This window comes from Boleophthalmus pectinirostris, unplaced genomic scaffold (assembly GCF_026225935.1).
Source record: "Boleophthalmus pectinirostris isolate CB_2022bp ecotype Guang Dong unplaced genomic scaffold, ASM2622593v1 HiC_scaffold_4, whole genome shotgun sequence".
In the NCBI taxonomy this organism is placed as follows: domain Eukaryota; kingdom Metazoa; phylum Chordata; class Actinopteri; order Gobiiformes; family Gobiidae; genus Boleophthalmus; species Boleophthalmus pectinirostris.
Window position 1 is genome coordinate 3,099,010 of NW_026571353.1, and position 14,860 is coordinate 3,113,869.

At 40.1% G+C, this 14,860-nt stretch overlaps 1 pseudogene; it reads right to left on the reverse strand.

Moving 5' to 3' along the window:
* Positions 1 to 10,374, reverse strand: part of LOC110159521 (class I histocompatibility antigen, F10 alpha chain-like) — a 13,892-nt pseudogene extending 3,518 nt beyond the window's left edge.
* Between the last annotated feature and the right edge of the window lie 4,486 nt (positions 10,375 to 14,860).

Here is a 14,860-nt window from a genome sequence, read left to right on the forward strand (position 1 = left end):
TTCTACATTTGGAGATTCAGAGAGAAATCAATGTACGCAAAGAGCCTTGTGTTCCCAGAGTCCACCCCGAGGTCCAGGCTGAGTCAGGAGGGCTGCTGAGGTACTGAGGTGGAACTGTCGTGTGTCCAGCATTAGAAAATCAGTTACCACACATGTTGTTTTGGCTCAGTGTTGCTCGGGGGGCTGTTACTCTGGGATACAGGGGACATCAGAGGCGTTTCCTGCAGGTTGATGGACAGCACACAGGTCGTCATGGAGAAGCATGGAACACACATAACAGTCGCACCTCAGGACCTCAGCAGCCCTCCTGACCCAGCCTGGACCTCAGGATGGACTCTGGGAACACGAGGCCTGATGTGAGCCTACATACAGTATTTGCTGTCTCTTAAAGCGCCCTGTGCAGCAATGAGCCAAAACCACGTGTGGTATACTATTCAATGTGTGTGGAATACTTGGATTTTACCATTGAAACCACAGCAGCCAAATATTAGCAAAAAGTGTGGACAAAATAATACATTCAAATTAGGGAGTCTAGTCCTATAGCTTTGAATGACAGCACATGTTTTTCCACCTGCTGTTTGGGATTTAAACAAAGGAATACATGACAAATATATTGGACAAAATGGTGAGTGTTGATTCATTATTAACACAATTCTTTACAGATAAATGTAATATTTTTCTCTTTTGTTTTGAGCATCCAAAGCCAGGCAGATGTGATTGTGCAGAAAGAGAGGAGGAAGGGAAAAATGTGACAAAAACAAAATACAGTACAGGTAAGTTTTTATATTGATAGTATTAAATTATTGAAGCACAGTGCATTTATTTGTCTGTTTTTCTTATAGTGACATGGAACTTTGCAGTGCAGAGTGTGGAGAGGAGGAGTGGAGGAGGAGGAGGCTTATATCCATATTGTCATACAAAATACAGGTACACTGGACACAACTATGAACTGTATTTGTCCCTCCAAGTATTTTTTATATCTGTCTTTTTTTTCAGGCACAAAAATGGGAGACATGTCAAAGCAAAGAAGTCAATGTGAAAAGAAACCAAGGGATTCAGTGGGACATACGTACTCGCATAGCTCATGTTCCCAGAGTCTGCCTGGGTCCAGGCTGGGTCAGGAGGACTGCTGAGGTCTTGAGGCGGGGCCATCCAGTTCAAGAGACAAAGCACCATGGTCTGTGTGCTCCTACATACAGTATTTACTCTGTCAATGCCCTTTGCAGCAAGTAGTCAATTTTTTTTTTTAGCTTTCAACACCAGTCACCACCATGTTTGACCTCCACCCTCGTCCCTTTTAAGTGGTCTAATGACGCTGAAGTAGCCTTTTCCACACTCAAAGAACTTTTCGTAACTGCTCCTGTTTTGTCCCACCCAGATCCATCCAAACAGTTCATTGTTGAAGTTGATGCTTCTGACTCCGGAGTGGGTGCTGTCTTGTCCCAGCGTTGCCCTAAGGATCAGAAAATTCACCCTTGTGCTTACTTCTCTCGGCGACTAACACCAGCAGAAGCCAACTATGACATTGGCAACAGAGAATTTCTGGCGGTTGCTTTGGCCCTGCAGGAATGGCGCCACTGGCTGGAAGGAGCTGAGCACCCCTTTATCGTGTGGACTGACCATTTAAAAACCTTTCTTACCTTCGTTCTGCTAAGAGGTTGAACTCCCGTCAGGCTCGTTGGGCACTGTTCCTGGGAAGATTTAATTTTGTATTAACTTACCGTCCTGGATTCCGGAATGTTAAGCCTGATGCCCTGTTCCGCCAGTCCACCTCGGAGGAGGCTGAAACCCAATCCACTCCTATCCTACCGCCATCGTGCATCATTGGCAAGCCAGGCTCTAGAATCAAGCCCTCAACTTCACCCGACTCTGTGCGCTCAAGTCCTCCAGTGGGGGCACTCCTCAAAGCTAACTTGTCATCCTGGTTTTAATCGCACTTTAGCTTTCCTTAGACAAAGATTTTGGTGGCCCTCCATGTCTCGTGACACCAGAGCCCTTGTTTCTGCTTGTCCTGTGTGCGCTCGCAGCAAATCACCTCCCCCTGATGGTCTTCTTCATCCTCTGCCAATCCCCAGCCGGCCTTGGTCACACATAGCAGTGGACTTTGTCACGGGTCTTCCCACATCAGAAGGTAACGCCACTATACTAACCATTGTGGATTGTTTTTCTAAAGCCGTGCATTTTGTTCCTCTCCCCAAATTACCTTCATCCTCTGAAACTGCTAAACTCTTGGTTCAGCATTTGTTTCGTCTTCACGGTATTCCCACAGACATTGTGTCAGACAGAGGGCCACAGTTTTCCTCTCAGGTTTGGAAGGCTTTTTGTCTATCACTGGGGACTTCAGTCAGCCTTTCTTCTGGTTATCATCCACAATCCAATGGACAAACTGAGAGGGCTAACCAGGACCTGGAGTCTGCACTGCGCTGTGTCACAGCCCGTAACCCCACCACTTGGAGCTCATTTTTGCCTTGGGTCGAGTACGCCCACAATTCCTTGGTGTCTTCTGCTACTGGTATGTCCCCTTTTATGGTGTCACTGGGCTTTCAACCACCCTTATTCCCTGTTCAGGAGACAGAAGTTGCAGTCCCTTCTGTCCAGGCCCATCTGCGACGCTGCCGAAATGTTTGGAAGGCAGCCAGAGCGACGCTCAAGCGCACAAGTGTTCCCAACCAGGAGTGTGCCAATCGCCACCGCATTCCATCGCCCACCTACCAACCAGGACAAAAGGTTTGGCTCTCTTCTCGAGACTTGCCTCTTCAGGTTGAGTCTCGTAAATTGGCTCCTAAGTTTGTTGGACCATTCACTATTGAAAAGATCAATATTCCATCAGTTGTGTGTCTCAAATTACCAAAATCAATGAACATTCCCCCTCCTCCCACCCGGATCATTGACAATCACCCTGCTTTCACTGTGCGCCGTATTCTGGATGTCCGGCACCGTGGGAGGGGTTACCAGTATCTTGTGGACTGGGAAGGGTATGGCCCTGAGGAGCGATCTTGGGTCCCTCGGCATTACATCCTTGATGCCTCCCTGCTCTGGGATTTCTATAGGACCTTCCCTGAGAAGCCTGGTAGGACGTCTGGAGACGTCCCCTAGGAGGGGGGGGTACTGTCACGCCCCTGCCTGAGTTCCTGAGTCTTCTGTGTGTGGACGTGGGCGGAGTCTGCTGGGAGCACCTGCATCCCATCTGCAATCAAGCCTGCTACAAAGGCCCAGCTCTCCTGCCAGACTCTGCCAGATTGTTTCGTTTACCAGATGGTGATTTTCCTATCAGCTCAGTTTTTGATTTTTCCCTCAGTTGCTGTATACTTACCTGCATTTTTGTACTCCTAGTTCCCGCCTTTGAAGACTCCTGCATCCCGGTAGCTGGCTCCTCATCTCTCCACCGCCTGTCCTCCCTGGTTAATAAACCCTGTTACTTTTGCATTTTGTCCTTGTTTTGGGTCCCCTTCAGTGGCACGTAACAACATTATTGATTTGAAATGTTGTTATTTTATATTCTGCTTGTTCTGGATTCAGTGTTTAAGTAAAACTATTATTAAACATTGATTTGAATAAGAAAAGGTTTAACATTAGAAAGAAGAGAAAACATGCAGATGTTCAAGTTTTTCAATAAATATTTAGTTTGGCCCACGACTTATTCAGTTTTTAATTTTGGTCTCTGTGAATTTGAGTTTGACACTCCTGTAATAGATGAAGAAAAATACAAGATAGATAATTGTCCTGCATCGTCTCAGTTTACATTTGTTTTCCATAGGCTACTTGTGTGCTTGTTTCCTCTGTACAACACTGACATCTACTGGACATTCACGTGCATTGTACAAACACTGATGTGCATGAAATCAAAATAATCATGAGGATTGATTGTTTGATTGATTTTGTGTAGTTTTTACAATTTTCGATTCAAGTCCTGCACGTACTCACACTTTTCTAATTGGGGATAGTTTTCTTTTTGACATTGGTATTTCAACTTAATTCTGGCTCTGGGCTTCCTTTTGCTTGTCTCCATGGAGATACATAAACATAATGCCATACTGCGGAGCATTCTAGTCAAAGCAACATCTCCATTACAAAAACACAGCTATAGCTAGTCCTGTTTAAGCCCAGCAGGGGGCGCAAGACTCCCTCCTAATGACAAACAGCAGAAATGGTGAAGGCTTCATTCAGGAGTCCATCAGAAGAGAGGGAATGACTTTCATCCCTTCACAGATTTATTGATCATGTATTTATTCATTCATTTAAACCGACTCTTGTGAGTTTAAACCACGTTAGAACGCTGTTACCTCGTCAAAAACACACCCAGAGTCGTGTTTTGTTTCATTCACACATGTTTGAGAAACTCTTTATTATTAGTCTGTTTACTCTCCAAAGCTCTGAATGCTCTGTTCCACCTTGTGATGTCATGAAGTCTTTTATTCAGTAGAGATGGGCAATTCCAGGGCTGAGATGATCCATGATGATTCTAGTGAAGCTGTATGGACTTTAAAAACACAGTGGAGCACTTCCTGTATCACCACAGGACATCATAAGGTGGAACAGAGTGTTTTCCATTTGAGACAAGAACTGGGCCTAAATATGCAGGGTGTGTGTGTTAAACAAGCCCATATCGGCCTACATTTATTTACACTACAGGAAGCTGCAATCAATTTCTCATTCCTAATCACACACAACAAAACATGCCGTTTTATTTTTATTTAGTCAGAAAAATGATTGAAAACAGCAAAGAATAAGTTAAGTTCAGATTCAGTGAAACTATCAAAACAAAATAAACAGAAAATATGTATTAAGAATCATAAATAAAACTTACATCTCTTCAAACCAACAGTAAATAAAACTATGACAGTTGTCCTCAAAATGTAGTTCTGCTTGTACATAAACGACATTAGAGAGGAGTTGACTTGATAAACAGATGGTTGTGAGGTTTGAAACAGTGGCCTGTCACTCTGTCAAGAATCACTAGAACATTGGATTAGAAAGTATCTGCTCACACTGAGAATCCTTCAAAACCCAGTGGTGAAGAGCTTCTTTTGTCCATTAGAGAAAATCTGTGAAAACAAAACATACAGAAAAGGTAGAAAGGAGGAGCCACAACAACATCTCCATGGAGACAAGCAGGTGGCAGACTCTCCACCAGCAGAGTTATGAATCAGCTCTGTGAAGAGGCAAGCCCATTCACTCTAAAAATATCTGTTTCTCAAGGTTTTCTAGTGCAATAAAAACACTTGTACTGAAATAAAAGCTTTTGTTAAATGTTCCACACTGGGGCAGAAACGTTACATTTACTCAGACATGTTTACTTGAGTAACTCTGAGAACAAGTTGTACTTTTAAGAGTAGTTACATACTTTTTGACTCCAGATACTTGTTAAATGATTGATGACATATGAACAGTACAGTTACTTCAGTAAAAGTGTTTGGATACTGAGGGTGTAATAGTGACAAAAGTTTTTCACATGTTTTTACCTTTTATTTCACATTGTTGTTGTGATGTCGTCTGTACAAGACGATTCCAACAGTGACAACAACAACAGCCACACCAGCACCTGACAACACAGCAGCGGTGATGGTGCTGGTGCTTAACTTTGTCTCTGGGGAAAAAAAAACAAAATAAACTAATGATTTAAACAAATATTATGTCAAGTTCAAACAGTGATTCAAAGTTTGAGCATTTGGATAAAAACAGTCACACTTTGATCTCTAATGCTCTGGTAACGCATACTGTTGTATGTCTAATGCTCTGCAGGATTAGGACTTTCTCCTGAGTGGAGGAGAGGTGGCTAAGTCCACTCAAATCTGATGATTATGAATGTGACAGTCAAACCCTTTGCCTGGTCTCCAGCAGCTCCAGCCCCAGTCTCACCATTGCTCTGGATCTTGCTTGAGTCCAGTCTGGTGATGAGGTCCTCTGTGACTCCAGAGAACTGGAACACACAGCTGTACCTCTTCCAGTCTTCAGCTGGGACAGAGGACAGGTCCAGGGACACACTGGTCTGGAAGGTTCCGTCGTGGTTGGGCAGGATCTCTCCAGGATCCTCATCCAGCTCCTCTCCATCTTTAGCCCAGAACAGCAGCGCTCTGTCGGGGTAGAAGCCTGTGGCGTGGCAGGTGACTGGGGACGAGGAGCACTTCTGCAGGAGCGACACTAGAGGGAGCTCTGAACACATGAAAGGATCACACAGCTCAGTACAGTCACATCTTTGGGAAATACATGTTTAATAAAGACTAAAAGTATGCACAGTTGATTTAGTTTTATTATTATCTAGTCATTTATCAAACTTTTTCAATATTTTGCAGATTATATCCTTTTAGACATTGCTAAGATGCAGTTTAAGTATATTTCAGTTTTGACCAGTGGGACCAGTGAGAACCCCAATGAGACACATGGGGGTGGGCAATGTATCCTCGAAAAAAGAAACACTCAATTAGAATATTTGACTATATTGTTAAAAATGTCTGATTAAAAAGTGTCAAACAACTGAAGCCATGTGCTCACTGTGCTGATAGAAATCCATAAATAAGTTGAATGAAACTTAGATGAAGAGATAATTCAATACTTTGGCATTTCATTTGACAGTCCATTCCCATTTTCACTAGAGGCCTTGTCAAGTGAAAAAGCCCAGCCCCTCTGCTCCTCGTCTTCACGTCCACTCCTAACCCCATTCACCTCTCCTCTCCTTCCCCCTTTATGAGCTTATTCCTAGTCTAGCAGGACATGTTTTTCTGGCTTTTTCAAGTTGGACCTGGATTCATCAATTAAAGACTTGACAGGCCTAATTAGAACTCAGCCCAAATGTTTAAAGACACATTATGGGACATTTAAAACATGCAAGAACATGATGTGGTTATAGCTATTATAAGAAGAAAATATATATTTAAAACTGAAATCACTGAACCAGTTTATTGTTTTAATGGTCTTAAGTCAGTGGATTAGAATATTGTCAAACAGAGTTTACCTTTCCTCTTCAGACTTTTCTCTCCAAATCTCACAATCTTCTTCAGCCATTCAACACACCCGTGGGTCAGATAGTTTTTATGACGAGTAGCTTCTCCAGTCCTCTCCTATTTCAGTTTAGTGGGGAAGGCCTCTGGTTTAGCAGCGACCCATGTCTCTGTCTTCCAGTCCAAAGCAATAAAGTCTTTCCATCAAACGCAAACTGATGAAATCCACTGATCTCATCAGTCTCATCGACCCATTCACAACCAGACATAAACTGATGAAGATGGAGTCCTGAAACAGAAACACTGTCAGAGCTGCACTTTGACATTTCCATCATGAACATTATATTATTATAAAATGATATGACTAATTTAAACATTTTAAACAAATATAATTTAATTGTTGTTTTGTTTTCATGATTAGATTTTCTAATAATCCAAAATTTAACAAAAATAATGAAATAAACTTACAGTGTGAGGATTAAATATTTCTGCACTTTTGTCTTTCATTTTACAGTCCCCTGACATTTTCACTATAGACCGACTTTGAACTCAACTAAACATTTACACACACATTGTGGAATTTCAAATATGAAAAAATACCATCTGATTATTGTTATAAAGTTATTTCTTTTTCTCCTGATTATTTTTAATGGTCATTCGATAATTATAATTGGGAGCACTTTTGTCAGTGTCCTTTTGCTCTCAACATAAAAACTTTCACTTGGAAATAACAACATGGTCCAAAAAATATTTTATTTCATTTATTCAACATCCATAGATTCATATGGGACAAATAATACATGAAAATACATGTTTCATGTGACTTTACAAGATTTAGATGGATCGGGATTTGTTCATATCTCATTTAAAGCTTGATTTAAATTTAAGTTTAATTAAAAAAAGGTGAAATTAGAATTTTAAGTGTAATTTACTCTAATACGAAAAAGTATCCAAATCCTCCTCTGTAAATATTTGTATCTGATATGTGAACAAACGGAAGCAAGAAGTTTAAACGTGGCTCTGTCCATTGTTCAGATGTGTCTCAAATACGGTAAATGTTGCTCATTTTTACACACAAAATGCAGTATTTTTATTTGAAATGAACTGATGAAACACTTGTAATACATTTATGTAAATAACTTCAGAAGAAGTTTCAAATGTGAGATATTCCCTCTTCCCCTGCAGTGTTTCACCTTAAATAGTACTTCCATAAGTCAACAGTTACTTTACATTTACAGCAGAGATCAGAGTTAAGACTAAACTTACTCTAGTCTTACTCTTTTTCATTGACTTTATTCCTGATGTCTCAAAATCTGCATCAGTTAATTCAACAACAGAGAAATAAAAATGAAATGAAGTGAAAATCAGACAAACCTTCAGTCTGGTTCAGTCTCTCTCTCACAGTTTCAATGTTTACTTTGTGCCCCTGTTCAGTATTAATGTCCATCTCCGTGATCCTCTCCCAGAACTGTGGATGTTCTTCTGTCACTCTGTTCATCCACTCCTGTTTGGGCTCCTCTCTCCTGGTGTTACTGTCATAATAAGTGACCTGAAATCCATTCACTATTTCAACACTGACAAACTCTGGGAAGTTTGGGACTTGAGTTGAGGTTGTCTGAAAACCCATGTAACTGTGAATCACTGTGAACAACAGGATTTATACATTACATTTGATAAATATTCTTCATTCTCACACAAAACATCCAAACAAAACAGTGATATTAAAATCTCCATAGTAACCTCAGCAGTAGTGGTATCTTACAGTATAATAATGCTACTGCCAAAAAACAAACTCTCTCACAAACCTTGCCAATGTCCCTCTGTCTGAAATTACAATCTGGATACTCATCTTATCTAATGTTTTAATATCAATTGCGATTCTTGTCAGTAAATAAAGGTTAAAGGTTTTTATATTGCGCAAAATTGACTCTTGAATGTAGTTACCTCCTCAAAAACAGACATGGAGTTGTGTTTTGTTTCATTCACACATTTGAAGAATTCTTTATTATTAGTCTGTCTACATCTCCAAAGCTCTAAATGCTCTGTTCCACCTTGTGATGTCATCAGGTTAAATAGACATGGGCAGTTCCAGCAGTGAAATAATCTAAATGATTCTAGTGAAGGTGTATGGACTTTAAAAACACAATGGAGCGTTTCCTGTATTACCACATGACATCACAAGGTGGAAAAGAATGTTTTCTATTTGAGAGAAGAACTCAGCCTAAATATAGAGGGTTAAAAATGTGAATGAAACAAAACAAAACAACTCCAGGTACCAAGTCGTTGTTTTACAAGTCTCAAGTAAATCTAGAGTCACTGGCCCATAAGTCCAGGTCAAGTCCAAGTCGTCTGCTTTGAGCTTCAAGTCTTGCTTTTGTTTTTGCTATTTATATGATTTTTAAAGTAAATTGTACTTAAAAAAATCATGGTATATTTATGTAGGAGTATTTATATAAGAGTTGTGGAAATGCAATTTTTTTCTTTTTAAATTCCTTGCCAAGATCTTATTGTGAATCATTCTGGTCAGAATAGAAATAATTAAGATTTAAAAGTACAACAGTTAACAGTTATTTTGTCAAGTAGTCTGCACTGAAATGGAAGGATCTTGTTTTTTGTAGTTCCCTCTGTTTTACTGTGTTGTACTGTATATTACTGTAGTACATTTGATGATACCACATCACAGTACTTCAGTTATATCCAAAGTAACAAACAGAGAACAGGGACAGACTGTAAAGCACAACATTTATCAACTGTTAAGAGAAAAGTATTTTCACACAGAGAGAGTCACAGAACTCAAGTCCAAGTCAAGTCCCAAGTCATTGACCTTCAAGTCCAAGTCAAGTCCCAAGCATCACTTCATTTTAAGTCAAATCTCAGGTCCTAAAAATAGTGACTCAAATCTAACTTAAATCCAAGTCATGACTTGCAAGTCCCACCTCTGTCTGGTCTGTTTGTTATGAGGAGGAAACATTATCACACAGATCAGAAAACAGTGTAATAAGAGCCATTTCAACCAATCAGAATTCATCCTGAGCATCAGCGTAATGTGTAGCTGGGTAAATAATCAAAACCAACACACCGGCTCATTCCAAGTAACTCTTCACCTGGGATAGATATGACTTTACACTGTTATATCTATTACATCAATTATATCTGCAACTGAACTGAAACTATTGTAATGAATGTTTTCTTCTTCTTCATAAACAATGGTCTATCTCGGAGTCACACTAAAACAAATCAAACTACTCACTTGACGTGGCTCCGTTCACCAGTGTCCCCATGAGAATGATCACAGCACAAATGTTCATGGTGAACACAGCTGCAAAGCTCTTCACACAGATACAGAAGGTTCCTCTGGAAAACGGGCGGAGGCTTCAAACAGACACAGACTCTATAGAAAAAATATATTTGCACTTTCAATTTGAAAGTCCGACCCTTTTCCTCTTCGACGAGTCACGAGTCTCCAGGTAGATCTGAATCACACACACCTGAAAAAAAAAAAAAAAAAAAGGTTGCTGGATTAGTTTAAATATGGAATCATTTGTGTGCAAATAAAATCATGTTAAGGCTTCGAAACTTATTCAATCCCCTCTACCATATTTTTCTCAGAACATGAACATAACTTTTTCATGTTGATGAAACGTGATCAAATTATGCTAAATACACATATTTATCTGACGTTACCTTATCATGAAAATGTACCTTTTTATTTTATTTTCGTCCTGGCCGGGGAACACTGGACCAGCTCTACACTCTCCATCAGGTGCTCGAGGGCTCATGGGAGTTTTCCCAACCAGTCCACATGTGCTTTGTGGATCTGGACAAGGCATTCAACCGTGTCCCTCGTGGTGTCCTCCTGGTCTGGTTTGGTCTCCGTGAAGATAGAAAGGTTTAATGCCATACCGTGAAACATTCCAGACAAAGCAATAACATCTCCATGGAGGAAAGCGTTTGACGGAGCCTCCACCAGAAAAGTAAAAGCATCACTTCACTTTGCTCTCAAATCTATAGTGGAAATAATAAAACATGTTAATATTATGAAAATACATTTCAGTCACATCTGTCCAAATAAGTTCCTCCTGCTTCCACAATAATCCCACAGAAACAGTAAAGTGTCACAAATGAACACATCTTTACTGTCTTTTCAACACTATTTACACAAGTGGAAATACTAATATGACACACAAATACTGCAGACACGTTTAGTTGTGAAGAGTCATGAAAACATTTGCCAGATCAGAATCCATCTACAGTTTGAACATGAAACACATGAAAATATTTTGTCAGTAAATGTCAGTAATACACGACAAGAGCTGCATGATTTACTTTGTTTAAATGTGCACACTGGAACTTTTGTAGTAGGGGGTCACCTGCTTGTCTCCATGGAGATGTTATTGTTTTGGATGCAAAGTTCCACAGTACGGCATTACAGTAAACATATCTGTCTAACATTGATTTAATTATGAGTAATTTTGATACTAAAAAGTTCCATGAAAAAGATCTGACCAGAAAAGTGACCCAGTGAAATTCAAGTTTAATGCCATACTGCGGAACATCCTAGGCAAAGCAATAACATCTCTATGGAGACAAGAACGTGGCAGAAGCTCCAACAGAAAAGTTACACCGAGCAATTTTGTTCTGGATTCATTTTATTTTCTTATCTTTCAAACTTTTGGAGAACTTAATTCCTCATTAAGTGTGTAAAAAATTATAATAATTTGGGAAAAGAAAACTATTTATAATCTGGATTTGCACTGCCGAGGACACAGCTCCATCCTTGTCCTATGTCATCAGAGGTACAATACTCCCTACAACAGAAGCATAGCCAGGTTTGAATGGACAATACCACAGTGTGTTGATCTTTCAAGTGTCCATTTGAAATAAACTTTGCCTGATAGTCCAGTTCCTTATATACTTTTGTGGGAAGTTTTTGGGGATTTGCTAAACTATATATTTTTGGAAAGGTTATAGTATATGGAGTCAGAAAATCAATGTTTGCATTTGCCCACATGTCTTTATGGCGGCCATATTGGATTTTTTAAAAATGGCCGCCAAAAAACCCTTTTTGGAATATCTCAGCCTCTGAATAAGTTGAAATGTTGATTTTAACTGCTAAACCCACATTTTAAGGGTCAGGGAATCAAATGGTGCTAGTTACAAACCTGTAAGACCTACCCACATTAACCCTTAGATGAATAAGTGGGTCAAAAATGACCCGGTTTGGTTGTTTTCTTGCAATTTCACTGTAATATTCACATGTAATACTCACATGTTTTTTTTTTTGTTTTTTTTTTTTAATGATCCTGCTGAAATACATCAACAATATGGGTAAAACAAATTATAAACATCACATGCAGCTGGTCAGATAACTCAAAGAGTTTAAAAGTAGCTAACATAAAATTTGGATATTGGATGTAAACACACACATTTAGACACAATATGATTACACAACTTTTTTATGAGACATTTTCTATACATCATCATTATCATCATCACTTTCATACAACCATAGACTGTATATATGAGTGGACAGATCTAACACTGTAGCCGCCATGTGCCAGATATGAAGTTCTCCAGGAGGCTCTTCCGGCTCCTTCTGACTCTGGCTCCAATGGACTTACATTAGGATCTTGTGGCTCCTCTCTCTGTACCTGCTGCAGTGAGCCTCAAACATTTTGGTCTTAAAATGTTTGTGTTAATCCACGACACATGATCCTATTCATAATATAGAGTCTGGCTCCAGATTGGCTCCTGTAACCGTGAACATCACAAGCCTCATTTGAGTGGTACTGAACTCTGTGGGTCACACTCACTTAGTTCACTTCTTTTATACAGTCTATGCAACAACATGGCTTCAGAATCATCATCATTCTGGCACTGGCTGCTGCACTGACACATGTCGGTACAGGATAAACCTTTAGTTTCTGGTGTGCAGTTCTGCAGTCGCCTTTGTACTTGGCAGTAGTGAACAGTGGACCTGGACCCTGAGCCTTCATTAGGACCAACTGCTGCTATCATGACATCATTTATTTAAAGAAAACTAAATGAAGCAAATTGCGCATGCACTTATTGCATATATTTGCTTAACTACCACTTAAATGTCACTGGTGAAAACAACCTGCATAGACCAGGACTAAAATCAGGACTAAAACCAGTGATCTCATATATAAAGCATTTCTCTATCAATGATATTTTTAATATGGTTAAGGAAAGACTGGACTTTTTATTGTCTTTAAGTAGACAAAAGTTATTATGTTCAGATTTCCTCGTCTTTGCTACTTTACAGCAAACAGTTTCTTATTCATGGAGACTTGGGCTCAACAGACAATTTGGAGAGATTTGTTAAGCAATAAATTACTTAAAAGTCACTTTTTTTAATCTATATCAGTCTTTTGATCTGCCACAATAATGTAATAATGAATTTAAATGAAAATACCTCAAGTTGAAGCTTTTCTCAGCAATTTTTAGGTGAGATTAAAATGAGATTAATTAGATTAATTAATTACAGATCATAATTAATTAATCTCTCAATTTTTTTAATCGCATGACAGCACTAATATATATAATATATATATATATATATATATATATATATATATATATGTATATATTTTATATATATATATATATATATATATATATATATATATATATATATATATATATATATATATATATATATATATGTATAAATGTGTTTCTCACCTTCCACGGTGGTTGGTAGCTTGAGAGTTCTGCGCAGTATCTTTGCTGTTCCCAGTACTGCACTTTTCTGGACTGAGATGTCCATTGTTTTTCCCGGTATCTGTTGTAGCCACTCTTCCAGTTTGGGGGTTACAGCCCCGAGTGTCCGATCACCACAGGCACCACTGATGCCTTTACTTTCCAGGCTCTCTCCAGCTCTTCCTTGAGCCCCTGGTATTTCTCTAGCTTCTCGTGTTCCTTTTTCCTGATATTACCATCGCTTGGTATTGCGATGTCAACCACCACGGCTCTGCTCTGTTTCTTATCCACCACCACTATGTCTGGTTGGTCCATCACCATCCTGTCAGTCTGTATCTGGAAGTCCCACAGGATCTTGGCTCGGTCATTCTCCACAACCTTTGGAGGTGTTTCCCACCTTGATCCTGGGGTTTCCAGCCCGTACTCTGCACAGATATATATATATATATATATATATATATATATATGGAATGCGGCTACGGTCAAATACCTGCAAAGAGTGAGGCAAGTCCTAAGAAGCCAGCTCAATGGCAAGAACAAGGCGCAGGCAATCAACAGCTCTGCCCTGCCAGTGATCAAATACCCTGCAGGAATCATAAGCTGGCCAAAGGAGGAGATACAGACCACAGATGTTAAGACAAAGCTCCTGACCATGCATGGAGGGTTCCATCCCAATGGCTTGAGAGGGTCTGAAGGACACACAGAGACTCATCCTGGAGGTCAGGAGCAGGCCCTGGGCACTTGAGTAATAGAGGCCCAGATCTACCACACCAAACAAGAGCCACGGTGTAGACTGTGCAAAGAGGCTCCTGAGACAGTCCAGCACAGAACTGCAGGTGTAAGATGCTGGCAGGGAAACAAACATGGAGCCACAGAACCAAGTGGGCATAGTGTACAGAAACATCTGTGCAGAGTACGGGCTGGAGACCCCAGGATCAAGGTGGGAAACACCTCCAAAGGTTGTGGAGAACGACCGAGCCAAGATCCTGTGGGACTTCCAGATACAGACTGACAGGATGGTGATGGACCAACCAGACATAGTGGTGGTGGATAAGAAACAGAGCAGAGCCGTGGTGGTGGACATCACAATACCAAGCGATGGTAATATCAGGAAAAAGGAACCGCCTGTCAATCTCACATTCCGTCCTCCCCTCACTCATGAACTCCTCCACTTGAGGCAGGGACTCTCCACCCACTCG